The sequence below is a fragment of the Nesoenas mayeri genome (genome assembly GCF_963082525.1).
Source record: "Nesoenas mayeri genome assembly, chromosome: 1".
Classification (NCBI taxonomy): Eukaryota; Metazoa; Chordata; class Aves; order Columbiformes; family Columbidae; genus Nesoenas; species Nesoenas mayeri.
In genome coordinates this window covers 167905500-167920198 of record NC_137541.1, presented here as the reverse complement: position 1 = coordinate 167920198, position 14699 = coordinate 167905500, and the positions used below count along the sequence as shown (strand labels likewise).

The 14699-nt window shown below is 40.9% G+C and overlaps 1 protein-coding gene across 2 annotated transcripts in view; it reads left to right on the top strand.

Moving 5' to 3' along the window:
- The window catches only part of NDFIP2 (Nedd4 family interacting protein 2), a 46556-nt gene extending 43380 nt beyond the window's left edge, over positions 1-3176 (top strand). For both annotated transcript variants that reach the window (XM_080361799.1, XM_080361798.1), the window contains exon 8: positions 1379-3176. The gene's annotated coding sequence lies outside the window, so the exon portion shown is untranslated. The remainder of the gene's footprint in view (positions 1-1378) is intronic.
- Positions 3177-14699: the final 11523 nt, after the last annotated feature.

Here is a 14699-nt window from a genome sequence, read left to right as displayed (position 1 = left end):
CTCTTTACATGACTGGATTAAGACAGTCATGTATGAGTATGATTATTCTGTATGCAACAATGTGCTGTGTATATCCTTCAGGTAGCTGACTAATCAGTCTGGCACATATCCACTCTCTTTTAATATACTTTTTATCCATTAGGTGGATCTATTAGACTTCACTGTGTAACTTAAATCATGGGTCCCCATTTACAATTAACTTTTTTTTACTTAAACTGCACGGTGAGATAAATCTAAGCCTAGAAATAAATACTGTGGCACTTTCATTACTCTGCAGCTTACTTAAAAAGCATAAATACTGTATTTTGGCTTAACTGAGAAGCTATGTTTGCTATAATAAAGGTTAGTCATAGGACCAGTATGAAGTAACCAACAACACATTATTGAAGCCTGAAAAAAACTGAGACAGTATTTGCCTACAAAAAATGGTTCCTATTATATAAGACAGTGATATTCGTTTAAAACGGGCTAATAAATATTGGTGCTATACTACATAGTTCTTGATCATGGAAGAAATCTGTTAATAGAACAGTAACATAATATTTCTTTGTAATGTGCTATTTTTTTGTTAAAATTATGCTGCAAGTTAAATAACTAATGCCTATGTTGGCTTCTAGTAACCAACCCAAATTGGCATCTATTTGGCAGCATTTTCTTTTTACAGTAATTACATGTCTCTCTTTTTCTTAGTAATATGGAAACCTATTCAGAAATGCTGAAATTTGTAGAGATGAGACTGAAAATACCTGTTAGCTGTCAGTACAGTAAAGTGTAAAAACAATATTTAAAAAATAATTTTAAAGATTAATTAGTATTTGAAAACTGTAGCTTGAAGGGAATAATGAGAGTGTATGATAATGTGGTCTGGGAATCTTTGTTCTGATGAAACTAAAATCCTGCTTTGGGACAAAACGGTATTTAATTCAGCCTTAACTGGAGTTAATGAGTTTTCCTATCTGAGTTCAGTGGTTTTGAATTTTTCCTTTCATCACCGAGTTGTAGGGGCTGATAAGGTCCATTAGAGAGCTGGACACATAAATATGTTTTTTGAAATATCTTAAGTATTGAAACAAGAAGTTCAGATTAATTGCTGTCACACTTAAATGTCCTTGTTCTTGCATAGACAGATAATTTCCTCGTCAGTGGGTATTAGTTTTAATAAACAACAAATGTTGCCTGTACAGTTAGAAAATACTCTCAGGTGTTCTTTGAAATCATAACAAAATAATAGTAAGCTTTCTTTTTCATTTTTGTGCTGTCTTGACATGACGGGCAAAGGGCTGCTGCGTTGTTGCTTCTCAGTTTAATGTCAGTCAGCAACGCTGCTTCTGATGAATCACTGCGATGAACTGAAGTACAACTCTCTCTTTATCTCCAGACTGCATTGAACAGACATTCCTTTCCCATCCCAGTGTGAAGCTTCCAGATGATCTGTAACACTCCGAGTTAATAGAAGACTACTAAAACCAGAAGATGAATTAGTGAAGATACGGCTTCAAAAACAACTGACAGGATGGCTTATGCTCAAATGCCAGTTCTGGTCATTCTAGTAAATATTTATAATTGCTGCCTTTTGTTTTAGCACATTTGTATATGTGCTTATGAAAAAGATAGTATTGAAGTAAGAACAAACCATCTGTTAGTATAGATTAGGTACAGTCAGACTCAGTTAATCTGTGCTTGTTGTATCTGAAAGATTTAAGTGGTAACTTGTTTCACAGCGTCTATGTACCACTGAGTTGTTGATCTGAACTACGAGTACAATGGAATGCATTAAAAGATTCAGATTATCCAGTTCAGACAGGTTTGGTTTTTTTTATATGATTTAGATTCATTTAATGATTGCGTAGAACATTAAGTTTACTAAAACCCAAAGTTCCTTGTTGTCACAAACTTGTATTCACCAATATTTTATCAAATTCAAACCAATATAATGTTTTACTTAAAACTGATACTCTGAGTCCCCTGTAAATAACTCTGCATAAATGACTGTTCGAATTGCTTCTTAGGAAATATGCCAGAATATATTTTGTAACAGCATATTCTCTAAATTTTGTTTAATCTTAGAGCTATGTACGTATTTTTTTTGTTAATTGGCCATTAAGGGTATAGTTACTATTAGATGTAATTTTGGAGGTAAAGGCATTCATGCTAACTTTCCTCACATTAATTATTATCAACAGGTTTGGGCTTGAGACTGAAAGTCCTTTATTCATAAGCATGATCCCATTAAAAGATGGAGTTTGTTCACATTCACAGGGATGGACAGCCTGACATCGTTAGTCCTTGGTTATGCAGTTGGATCCTCGTAGGTGTATCTCTGTTACCGAAACAGAGTATTGCAAGTGTATTCCATGGGTTATAACACTGGCTCTGTTTAAGAAGTCTTGAGTTCCGTATAACTATAACATCCACAATGAGGGTTTCTCAAAAAAAATTCATACAGCTATCTTGCAATGCTTGTTTAGAATACATACGTTGCCATTTCCTAAGAATAAACTAATTTAAATGTAAGGTAATTTTGGAAATAATCTGTGAAGGAAAAAAAGAAATCAAACCATCTTACTTTTAAAGCTCTGAAAGTAGAAAATGTGTGTTGCACCTCTCCTAGCGTTCATTTAAGGTATACTATTACTTTCTTATAAATATCATCTCTTTAAGGGGTACTGTCTACTATTTATGCATGTGTGGTTTCCTTTAAAGGTTTTGCTCCTCAAGTAGGAGAATACATCTCTCAGTCCTATGTACAACTGGAATCTCAGTTGCAAAAATACGTTGGTTGTTGGTTGCACCTTTGAGGAAAAAAACAAACAAATACTTTCCTCCAGTTTTACTTTTTATATTAGAATTCTGCCTTTTTATTACTAACATTAAAACCAGTGAGGTTTATGTTGTTTTAAGCTAGTGTTGTATTCCGTTTTGTATCTATAATGAATGTTTAAAATATACATATGTAAGCTGGTTATGTTATTCATTTTCTTAATCTTTCAGAGACAGTGAAAGTGACTAAAACTTTAGGGGCACCTCCACTTCCCAGCTTTTTATGGAAAGAATAAAATTAAGTATTATATTCAATATCTGATTGGAATTTCCTTCTAACTTATCTGTTTCTTTCTGTATTCTTTTGCATTCATTGTGCAAACAAAAAAAAAAGCGGATAATAAAACATTGCTTTGTTTTGCTAATTAAGACTTACGCTTTTTCATTTTTTTGTAGTTCACATTGAAAAATGCACACCACAATATTTGTGTCAGCATGGAATTATAGACAAATTACTTTGCAAAATGGTTACTAACCAATCCTTTCTACTCTTCTCTTTTTCATCATGTTTTATGACGACAAACTGTATTTCTTTTAAGGAGTTAATACAACTGTACAAACAATGCAATATTGATTCATTTTCCATGTTTACCAATGTCAACTAGTACTATTTGCCAACTAGTACTATTTGCCAACTACATCAGTTTTCCCAAATTAAGTAGTGGTCTTCTGATGGATTTATTTCTGTTTGCTCCACTGTTATAGAAATCTTCATACAGATACGTTTTTTCCTGGACTAGCTTTGAAAAGTTCTCATTTGGACAGAAAGAATATGTAGGGTTAAAAACATACACGTGTTATCTAATCCTCTATAGTTGATGCAGCATTTTGGTAGCCTGAAATCTCATCAGCAGGAGGAAGGGAATTGGGACACTGTTTTCAAAGACTCTGCAATCTATTCCAGATGTGTCAAATGCTGCATATTTTCCTTGCTATTTCCTGTGAGCTCGGTTAGGAGCAGCTGGCTCTGTGGTTTGGAGACACCTGGCCAGCTTCGCTTTGTGTCTTAGTCCAGGGGGAGAAGGGGGGAAGCTCCAGTATCGCAATGAAGTTGACTGTAAACAGATTTTGTATGAATGCAAATAAGGCTTTGAAGTTTGGGGCAGAAACAGCTGGGAGAGGCGAGGTGGGGAGAGAAAATTCCATTTTATTCAAGCAGCTGGCATGAATGTGATTTCTTTAGTTTTATCATCTACCTTTATTCATGTGGACACCATGGGGAGATGGACATCTTGAATATGGCTCAAGGATCTTGTGACTACTAGTGCATTTCAGAAATGATCCATCAGTCGCACTTTGAGTGCATACGACTGATGGAATTGGACTTCTTTGTCAGAGGAAGTTGTCTCCAAGCTTTCACTTTGCTGTTTCACCAAGAGTATGGACACGGTCCTCATCCTGCAACACCTTTTCACCTGGTTTCAACACCCTGCTCTTTCTGGGTCTACTTTCCTCCCCTTGAATGATGACAACAGGTGAGGAAAAGTGCTTTAACGCGCAATCACAAGTATCAAATCATCAGAAAGCTTTTAATCTCTTCTGGTTTTGAGTGTTTTCCCACAGTACTCCACATTAGTCCCTCCCATGTGGTTGCTTGCATTCTTGAACAAAAAGTTCATCTCATCAAACTACTGTTGCTTCTTGGACTTCTGAAGAGAAGGTGAATAACCTCTGGTATGGAAATAGTTATTTCTCAGTAAGGAGAAACAAAGCATTTGACACCGTCTCCCACTGCATCCTCGCTGCTAAACTCAGTAAGTGTGGACTGGATCATCGGGTAGTGAGATGGACTGTGAACTGGCCGAAGGGAAGAAGCCAGAGAGTTGTGGTCAATGGAACAGAGTCTAGTTGGAGGCCTATATCTAGTGGAGTGTCTCAAGGGTCAGTACTGGGGCCTATATTATTCAATATATTAATAAATTATTTGGATGAGGGAATAGAGTGCACTGTCAGTAAGCTTGCTGATGACACCAAGCTGGGAGGAGTGGCTGACACACCAGAAGGCTGTGCTGCCATCCAGCGAGACCTGGACAGGCTGGAGAGTTGGGCGGGGAAAAGTTTAATTAAATATGACAAGGGAAAGTGTAGAGTCCTGCATCTGGGCAGGAACAACCCCAGGTTCCAGTGTAAGTTGAGGAATGACCTATTAAGAGACCAGTGTAGGGGAAAGGGACCTGGGGGTCCTGGTGGACAGCAGGATGACCATGAACCAGCACTGTGCCCTTGTGGCCAGGAAGGCCAATGGCATCCTGGGGTGTATTAGAAGCGGGGGTGGTTAGTAGATCAAGAGAGGTTCTCCTTCCCCTCTACTCTGCCCTGGTGAGACCACATCTGGAGTATTGTGTCCAGTTCTGGGCCCCTCAGTTCCAGAAGGACAGGGAACTGCTGGAGAGGGTCCAGCGCAGGGTAACAAAGATGATTAAGGGAGTGGAGCATCTCCTTTATGAGGAAAGGCTGAGGGAGCTGGGTCTCTTTAGCTTGGAGAAGAGGAGACTGAGGGGTGACCTCATTAATGTTTATAAATATGTAAATGGTGTCATGAGGATGGAGTCAGGCTCTTCTTGGTGACAACCGATGATAGGACAAGGGGCAATGGGTACAAACTGGAACATAAGAGGTTCCACTTAAATATGAGAAGAAACTTCTTCTCAGTGAGGGTGACAGAGCATTGGAACAGGCTGCCCAGGGAGGTTGTGGAGTCTCCTACTCCGGAGACATTCAAAACCTGCCCGGACACATTCCTGTGTAGCCTCACCTAGGTGTTCCTGCTCCAGCAGGGGGATTAGACTAGATGGTCTTTTGAGGTCCCTTCATATCCCTAACATTCTGTGATTCTGTGAAGGAAAACAAAAAAATTCTAATCATGCTAAAACATGATCAGCATATGTGCACAGCTACCCATAAACAGTGGAGTTCAATGTACTGTTTGTCCTATGTTGTTCTTTTCCACCATCCAAGATCCTTATGTTTTCGGGTTTTTTTATAATTCTGAGGATACTCTTGCCATCTGTATCTTCTCTGCTTGGCATATCCTTTCCACTTCCATGTCCCTTTTTCTTTCTCTATGCACCTGTTACACACCCAGTAAAGACAGGCAGAAGGCTGCCCTACTGCATGTTTGCTGTGGTTAATAAATAAATCACCTACCAAGTTTTAAGGTGATGTTTTGTTGGTGTGTTTTGTTTTGTTTTTTTTCTTCCCTGCAATGACTTTTTCTATTTTCATCTATCCTTTTTTTACAGGTAAGCCAGCTTTTTAAAATCAATGACTTTCAGACAGACAACTGAAAATGCTTAAAATATGTGACCATCCACCTGTTTCAAGCATTGCCTGCGCAAGTGGAACTAAAACAGCAGCAGTATTTGGTTTAGATGTATTTTCCTTTATCTCCTGAAGTGTCTGCATGATCAACTTTAAACATTTTTTGGATGTGTAGTTACTTTCTCTGGTCAAGCCCCCCCCCATGCTTCCCAAATGAAAGAAAAGTCATCTTTAATGGATTTTTGTCTGTGGTATATTTTCTAAGTGAGGAAACTTGCAAGCAGCGAGGGTCAAAAGTGTTGCAAACTATGTCAGCTCTCCAACAATTGTTCTTTTTTTTAAGTGTATATTAAGTATATATGTATTGAGTATATATTAAAAACCAAACAAACAAGAACCATGTAAAACGTTTTGATTCTTTCATACTGAGGAATAGTTACAGTTATTCTCACGTTTTTATGTCTCTTTTTGCAGTCTTCACTCTTAATTTTTCTTGGGGTCAAAAAACCACTGTGTTTCTGGGGGTGTCCTTAGTGTAATACAAGAAGTTGTTCATTGATTTTGCATTATACGTGACTGCACAGATGTCCGACCTTCTTCATTTCCTAGGCTGGTGTAGTCCTGTGACTTTCACATAGAATAATAGAATGTCCTGAGTTGGAAGGGACCCACAAGGATCATCGAGTCCAACTCCTGTCCCCGCATGTGACAACCCCACAGTTCACACCCTGTGTCTGAGGTGTCTGTCCAGTCTCTTCTTGAACACTGTCAGGCTTGGGGCTGTGACACCTCCCTGGGGAGCCTGTTCCAGTGCTTCACCACCCTCTGGGTGAAGAACCTTTTCCTAATGTCCAGCCTATACCTCCCCTGGCACATCTTCCTGACATTCCCTCAGGTTCTGTCATTGGTCACTAAAGAGAAGAGGTCGGCACCTGTCCTTCCTCCTCCCCTTGTGAGGAAGCTGCAGATCGCGATGAGCTCTCCTCTTAGTCTCCTCTTCTCCAGGCTGAACACACCAAGTGACACTCTTCAGTAGCTTTATATCCTTTTTATCCTGTGGCACCCAGAACTGCACACAGTGCTCCAGGTGAGGCTGCACCAATGCAGAGCAGAGCAGGACAATCATCTCCCTCGCCCGGCTGGCAGTGCTGTGCTTGATGCACCCAGGACACAGTTGGCCCTCTTGGCTGCCAGAGCACACTGTCGGCTCATGTTCAACTTGCTGTTGACCAGAACCCCCAGATCCCTCTCTGCAGAGCTGCTCTCCAGCATCTTGTCCCTCAGTCTGCATGTACAGACTGCTGCTGCTGTAAATTGTTTCCTAGTAAAATAACTACAAAGCAAACTTCACTTGCATATCTTCATTAATTGAGGCTTGTAGTTTAATATAATTGCAGCAGCATTGCTGGTCAGTCAACTTCTGCTGCTGCTGGATGTAGCTGACAAGAGCTCACTCCTGGAGTCTGAAGTCTCAGGTGTATTTATTTCATTAGTCATCTGCAGGTTTTTCTGGTGGAAGTGTTATTGGAATAAAGCCAGTGCTAATTATCATGTAATTGGTAGCATGAGCATCTGTGGGACCATTGCTTAGCTGGTCTGCGCTTCTTTGAGTCTCTAACTGACTTCTAATTAATGATTTGTTTGACCATGTCTCTCTCTCCTTTTATAAGAAGTCTTTACAATGGGTTTTCATCTTAAAGGATGATGAGTTGTTTATGATGGATCAAATTTACATCTGTACTTTTAGAAGAAGGAACTTCTGAAGTCAAGCCCTATCAGTTCACTTCTTCGTATACACAGAACAATGGAAATCATTTCTTCAGTTTAAATTGGTAACACAAATACTATTATTTCTGCCTGAAATGTGAATCAGATTGCACTTAAAAGCTGCTACTTTGAGGATAGTCTGACACTACAGTTAAGCAAAACCAGGAATTTCTATTGTACATAATTATCAGCAGCCAGTTGTAGTGTTAGTCTTTTTTGGATTCTCAGGTGCTGCTGTTTTTTTCCCTGAGGACTCAAAGTTTAGGGTGTTTTTGTTATTGTTGGTTTGCTTTGGTTTGGTTTTTTTTGGTGATTTGTTGGTTTTGTTTGTTTGTTTCTTGTTTTTGTTTGTTTTGTTTTCCATAGGATTGCAACACTTACTCCAGTTCTGCTGCTGTTCATCATAACATGGGCATATGTTAAACACAAGAAACACTCACAGCATAATCCCGTGGTTAAAAAACTTCAAGTGTACATATTCAGGAGACTTAAATATTTCCGAATCCTGACTGAAAGCTAGCGTGAATTGCTGGACTCAGCAGGCTACATATGGCTTGGCTTGGGTCTCTACCCGAATCCTCCCTCGTGAGGATGGCGAGTGCTGCTGTGCAGCCTGCGCTGGATATGTCACGGGTTCAGGCTGAGGTTGGTGCATATTAAGCAAAGATTGACTGTGAAAGGAGAGAAACGAGGGGAGGAGGTGTGATTGAATCTTTAACTTGGGTTTGCAGCAGCTGGTATTTCTGGCAAAACGATGGGACCACATGTGGGTGCAGTCCTCACCCCCTTCCTCCCTCGTTGACCAGCTGCTCTGCGCACCTACATCACCTGTGAAAATGGCCCTTGGGTTTTCTTCCTGGAGACAACTGGAACAGCGAAGTCTCCCGCAGCTGGACAGGGAGAAGGAGGTCCCAGCTGGCTATGAAGGTGCTTGGCCAGCAGTTGTTAGCACAGCCAACCCCATGGGAGATGCCTCTGGCTCCTTCCCTGGCCGTGGTTGTATGATCTGCGTGACATACACGGCCTTGTCAGCTCCTGTGACACTGAGGTTTACATCAACAAAGAAATCAGTGTTGTCGAATTTGTATTTTGTCACAAAACTTGTTGCAATGGGCAGCTTTCGTACTGTTTCACTTCCTATGGTAGCTCCATGAGGTTCAGTTTGGGGTGGAAAAAGGTATGTTCCCTCCCAGTGTGTTTTTTGAAGTCTCTTGGGTGTGATACATTCAATGACACTTGCTCCAGAGCCTGGGTGGACCTCTCTTTAACTACCCGGTATGAAGGGGGCACTGAACGCTGTGACTGGAATTACCATTTTACTCACAAAATCTGCATTTTCTTCAGAGAAACTGCTGCTTCCTAGAAATGTTATTTATCCAGTTACAGCAACAGCTGTTGGAGGAACATAGCCCAGAACACCAACAGTTCTTTCTCATAGTGTATAATGTAATACATTATTTCAGGGAATGAAAAATTTCAAGTGTTAAGTGTTTCATGTTGGAGTGTTGAGGTTTTTTTAAAAAACTTGCTTCTAATTTTGTTTGATTTTTATTTTTAATGTGTATGAAGTCTTTTTTCCTCTGGCAGGTGTATACAGCTAAATGATGAATATTGCACTTCTCAAAGGGTGGTTCACTCAGTTTGGTTGTTCTTAGGGGGTCATGCTGCTTTGAACTCTGAATGTGAAAATTACTTAGGAAGTTTTCAAGACCAGTGAATTATCAGGAATCAAAAATCGAATTGATCAAGAAGGCATAGCCAAGAAATAAAACAAAACAAAGCAAAAGCTAAAAAATAATCATTAAAAAAAATCAGTCTTTCAGCTTTTTGACTTTCATCATGGCCGGTCGTGCAAAACTAATTGCAGTTCTGCAAGGTCTTGCCTTGCAAATCATCAGCATTAATCAAAACTCAGCAGAAGAACATGTCCTTCTAATTATGCTCTTACAATTAAATTTGTATTTGGAGTCTTCCCACACTTAACATTCATACAATTCATTACCTAAAAATTCCCTACAAAGGAAATTCATTGTTTTGTAAGTCAAGGAAGGTATCTGTCCTGGGATAACTACTAACTTAAAAGTTTGTGCACTTGCCATTTTCAGAAAAATGGTAGAGTGTTGGGGTTTTCTTTTTACCTCCTTGCATCGGACTGTTCAACAGGATGTTGTGAAGTGAGTACAGATCTTAAGACTGTGCATATATCTCTGACAAGTGTGTGCAATGCAAGATACATAATCCTTGCCTTCCTCAGTTTTCTTGAAGACACATAATCTGAGAGGGTCCTTCAGCTTTGTTGACTGTGTAGTATAAAAATGAATAATTTTAGAATATGGGAAGATATGTTTTTCTTCATTTGCTTTTGCTTTCAAAATCAAATAACTTAGAAGTAATTCCTAAGTTTGCTGTCAGTAAATGTTATCACAAAGCCTTTTTTTGCTTGTTTGTTGTTATTTCCACGCAGCTTCTGTAGTCTTTCCCACCATGATAATTGGCCTATATAAGTACTAGATATATAATTTTATCTCTGTGGTCCATACCTATAAAGTAACTTACTGTATTGTATATGCATACAGTATATGTTTCTGTTATCATATCAAGGGAAAAGATGGTATGTGGGTTTTCTGTGTTTTTTTTTTAAAAACTTAGTGAGGTTTGTTTTCAGTTTGCTTTGGAAGTTTCACCAGACCATTGATTGCTTTTGCATCTCAGCCTTAAACTCTAAATTGCAGGGATAATGGTGAATTTTGCATCTTTATTTCCTCAGGTTTTTCCTGTTCTGTTTTTTTGAGGCCTGTGTTTACACTTGTGCAGTGTTTAGACCAGTCCTGCTCCCCGTCTTTTTAGAGCTTCTAGTTATACAGCATCTGTGTTACAAAAGCGATTAAACAGCTAGCGTGTGTAATTTAACCCAGATTTGGGGGTTGTGAAATGCATAAAATGCAATCCAGTAGTATTTATGCTCCTAATTAGCACCAAATTGTTTTGCCCTTCGATTGACAACTACCCTATACAGTTAACTCACAGCAATCCAGAGGCAGCTGCTCTGCCTGGTGAATCAGTGGACACCACGGGCTGACACCTGCACTGGTTGTGTTTGGCTGCCAGCTCTGTGCTCATCTGTGCTCATCTGTACTGCTACGAGCCATGATTTAGATTTGAGTTTGGAGAAGTTATCATGGCCACCCTGTGTCCCGAACCATAGAATTGTTATGGTTGGAAAAGACCTTTGAGATCATCGAGTCCAACCATTAACCTAACACTGCCAAGTCCATCTCTAAACCTTGTCCCTAAGCACCACATCTACATGTCTTTTAAACACCTCCCAGGGCAGCCTGTTCCATGAAGAAGGATCTTCCAAGAAGATCCTGAGCTAGCAAGTCCTCTGCAGCTGAGCTCACTGCATACAGAACTGTCTTTGGTTTCCTAGGCTTTGTCTCTAGCATGTGGGACTGCTGGGAAATATCATGCAGAAATTTCAATGTGGAGCCAGCTTGGGTCTGACATGGCTGGTTGCCACTCAGAACAAATTTGGTCAGGCTCAAGCTTATGCCTTTTGAGCCAGTCTGAGCATCAGCATCATGTTCTTCAGCACATCTCGAGTATCCATATTAAATAGATCTTTTTTCATCGTAGTGAGAAATGAGTATCAGGCTGATGTGTATATAACATTTAAGTTCATTTATGAACCTAGCTTTAGGTGTATTGCTTGGGTATACAAGTTGAAGCTGAGTTCATGCTGTCAGGATTATTTCTATGTTTAGCATAAAGGAAAATCTCCTTCTTCAAGTATCCCAGCTCCTATCTGAGTGTTGTATCTGGGTTAAAGGGTTGGGTAGCCTCTTACTTGCTTTCCTTTGGACCAGTAGTTTTCACACTCACTGCAGAATCAGTTATTTGGGTTAGAAGGGACCACAGGAGGTAATCAGGTGCAAGGTTCTGTTCAAAGCTTGGCAAGTGCTGAATTCAGACCACATTGCTTAAGACTGTGTCAGCTGGGTCTTGAAAACCCCAGAGCTCAGCGATTCCCTGGCCAACTTGTCTCAGTGCTTCACGATCCTCATTCACCACCACCACTGAGTTTTGATGAGTGATGTGCTCAGTGGCTCCTTCCACAGCACCCTGGAGCTCCAAGCTCCCTCCTGGCAGGCATGTTCTGGCACGAGGAGGGATATAACCTGGGTCTTGAGGTTACTGAGCAGCCCTGAAAACTGCTCAGCTGCCAAGTGACGAAGGGGAGAAAGGATTTGGAAAGAGTGTCCAGTCTCTAATGAATTGCCCACATTTCCAACACTGAAAAGGGGTGCTGGATCTTCCCCTATTTTATGCCATCTTGTTTATCTTAGAGCTCAGAGCACTGGATGCTGTCAATTCTGTTAGTCATTCCTAAAATTGCCATTTCTGTGAGGTCTCTTCCTCTCTATACATGGCACCTGGGTGTTCTCCTGTGATTCCTTTTTCAGGCTAAATGTAGATTTAAGTACATGGATCACTTGAAGCAGGGCTCATGTAATCTGACTTCATTTGCCTGAAAGATTAGTCACTGAATGTAAGCTAGTGACCATGCAGTCGGTTCAAGAGATGTATTGGCAAATTATACCTTTTTCCACACAAAGCTGTATGTTTGAAATAGAGCCAGCCGAATCAGCAATGAAAAGTATTTGGACTGCAAAATGGACCTTTCAGTACCTTTCAAAAAATGTGCCCTGCAGGTTCCTAAGAAAACAATAGCTTTTGGTCACACTGGAGCTTGCTGAAAAGTTTCTCATTTATAGCAAAATTGCTTTTCTTTCTTTGAAATTCAGTTGAGCAATATGCTCCAGCTTCCAGTGTTCCTGCCCTTTGGGCACATCTGTCCTGTGGCAGAGGATACCACAACTTCCAGAGTTGCCGGTCCCCTGGGTCCCTCCAGGATCCTGCCTCCTATTTGGCAATAGACTTCAGTCTGTGGTGTTTTGAATGGAATGGTTTGGGCTTTGTGAAATCCTGTTTTCTTACAGACTTTCTTTCACAAGAAAATAAGGATCAGCTGTTCGCTCCATTCTGATCCAAGAATTGAGGGGACATAATGAAGCAAGTATGCAGATGTCACATTTTTTTCACAAAACACGCCATTGAGCTATGGGTCTCCTTTCCCCAGTACTTTGGTATATTGCTGTGGTTAGAGCAGCTAAGTTCTTCGCAAAGACCAGAGAAATGAATTTCCATGTCCAGACACTGTTTTGTCATGGCTTGTGGAGACTGTTTTCATGATAGAGCTGGCCAGGTGTGTTGACTGCTGTGCAGTGAGCTGCTAGTCAAAATTTGTCATGTTCCCAGCTCATTTACCTGGTCTATGAACAGCATTTGCAGCCATCATTTTGGGATTTTAATTAATTCTTAGTAATTTTGAGATTTCGAAAGACTATCCAAGTGCTCTGGCACCTACAGCCGTGTTTGATTCTGGAGTCCTCCCACCACAAAAGCTAGAGCTCTACCAGTTCTGGATCTTAAAAGCTTGACATGAAGAATAACAACCCTTGCTGCAGGAGTGCTGCTTGCTGGCTAGACAACACTTTCTAGACACGGTTTGGGACTTGCCACTGTCATGATTCAATCAGTTTTCAGAGAGAACCTGGGACATTTAGGACACCATTAAATGTGTCGGCTGCAGAAGGGGATCCTTGGCCTCCAGACCAATGATGGAGACTGTCTTACATCTATGCTACCATCACCTAGCACACCTGCAGCAGGCTGGCTAAATCTACACCGCATGTGTCCACACCGTGTGGCCTTGGCTGTTGCTGGATCCTAAGACTGATGCATCATTTTGTATTTATGTTTTAGTTCAAAGCACCTGAAACGTGACCTGTGTTGCAGCTTTTCAGACTGGCACTTTTCTAGCGTGAAGCAGATGGCCTGTGATACCTTGGAGTCCTCAAGGGTTCCAAGGCTGCTGAGTTAGTGTTTGAAGGACCGAGACAGTAGCAGAGGAGAGTCAAACCTGGCGCAGTCTTGGCCATGCTGCCTGTTGGAAGCCTCCTCTGGAATAACTTCTTGCCAGAACTGCATCCAAGTTCAGTCATGGTGAGAGAGCTTCACTGAAGCACTCCAAAACAGTGCCAGCGAATGACCTAACAGCTTAGCAGTCCAGAAGATCGGGGCTCTGGTGCTTGCATTCAGTTCCTGACCCCTTCATTGAGCAACGTGAGCATAACCTTAAAACCTATTTTCATTATGCTGCAAATTTACTTAGCTGCAAGCTCGACCAGAAGAAGCCACTAAACTGGTTAAGAAGTTGCATAGATTCTCTCTCAGCCCTGGGAAACCGATTTAGTTGCTCCAAACTGAGCAGGATTTTCTCGTGAGCTTGAAGGTTAAGTCTGAATGTTTCAGTCTGTTGTATGAAATAAGAAGTGATCCAAAACATAGTGCAATAAACTGAAGGATTTGAGGAGCATTTAATTGCAGCCGCTGGGGAATGGGAGGATCTACCACCACCTGAGAGCTCAAACCTGCTCTCGCCACTGCTGCACAAGTTAAAATGCTGTGACTGTGTGACTTCCAGGCAGGTAACAGAAGGTGCATGTTAATATTTAATTTCCATCCTGTGTGCCGCAGGAGTGCCTCCCCGCTCCCGACTCTGCTCCGCGACCCATCCTCTGGCGGGCTGATTTCCGTACAAAGGAAGGGAGTTGCAGTGAGCTCTGAAAATATCCCTGGGTCTGAACAATTATGAAAGGAAGGTGTGTTACCGAATACACTCACCCTGCCCAGCCAGAGAGACCACGTTTTGGATAGTTTCACAAGCTTTTAAGGCCTCGAATCCTGCCAATGTTAGCACATAATCTTTGCTTTGCGTTCGTAAGTGG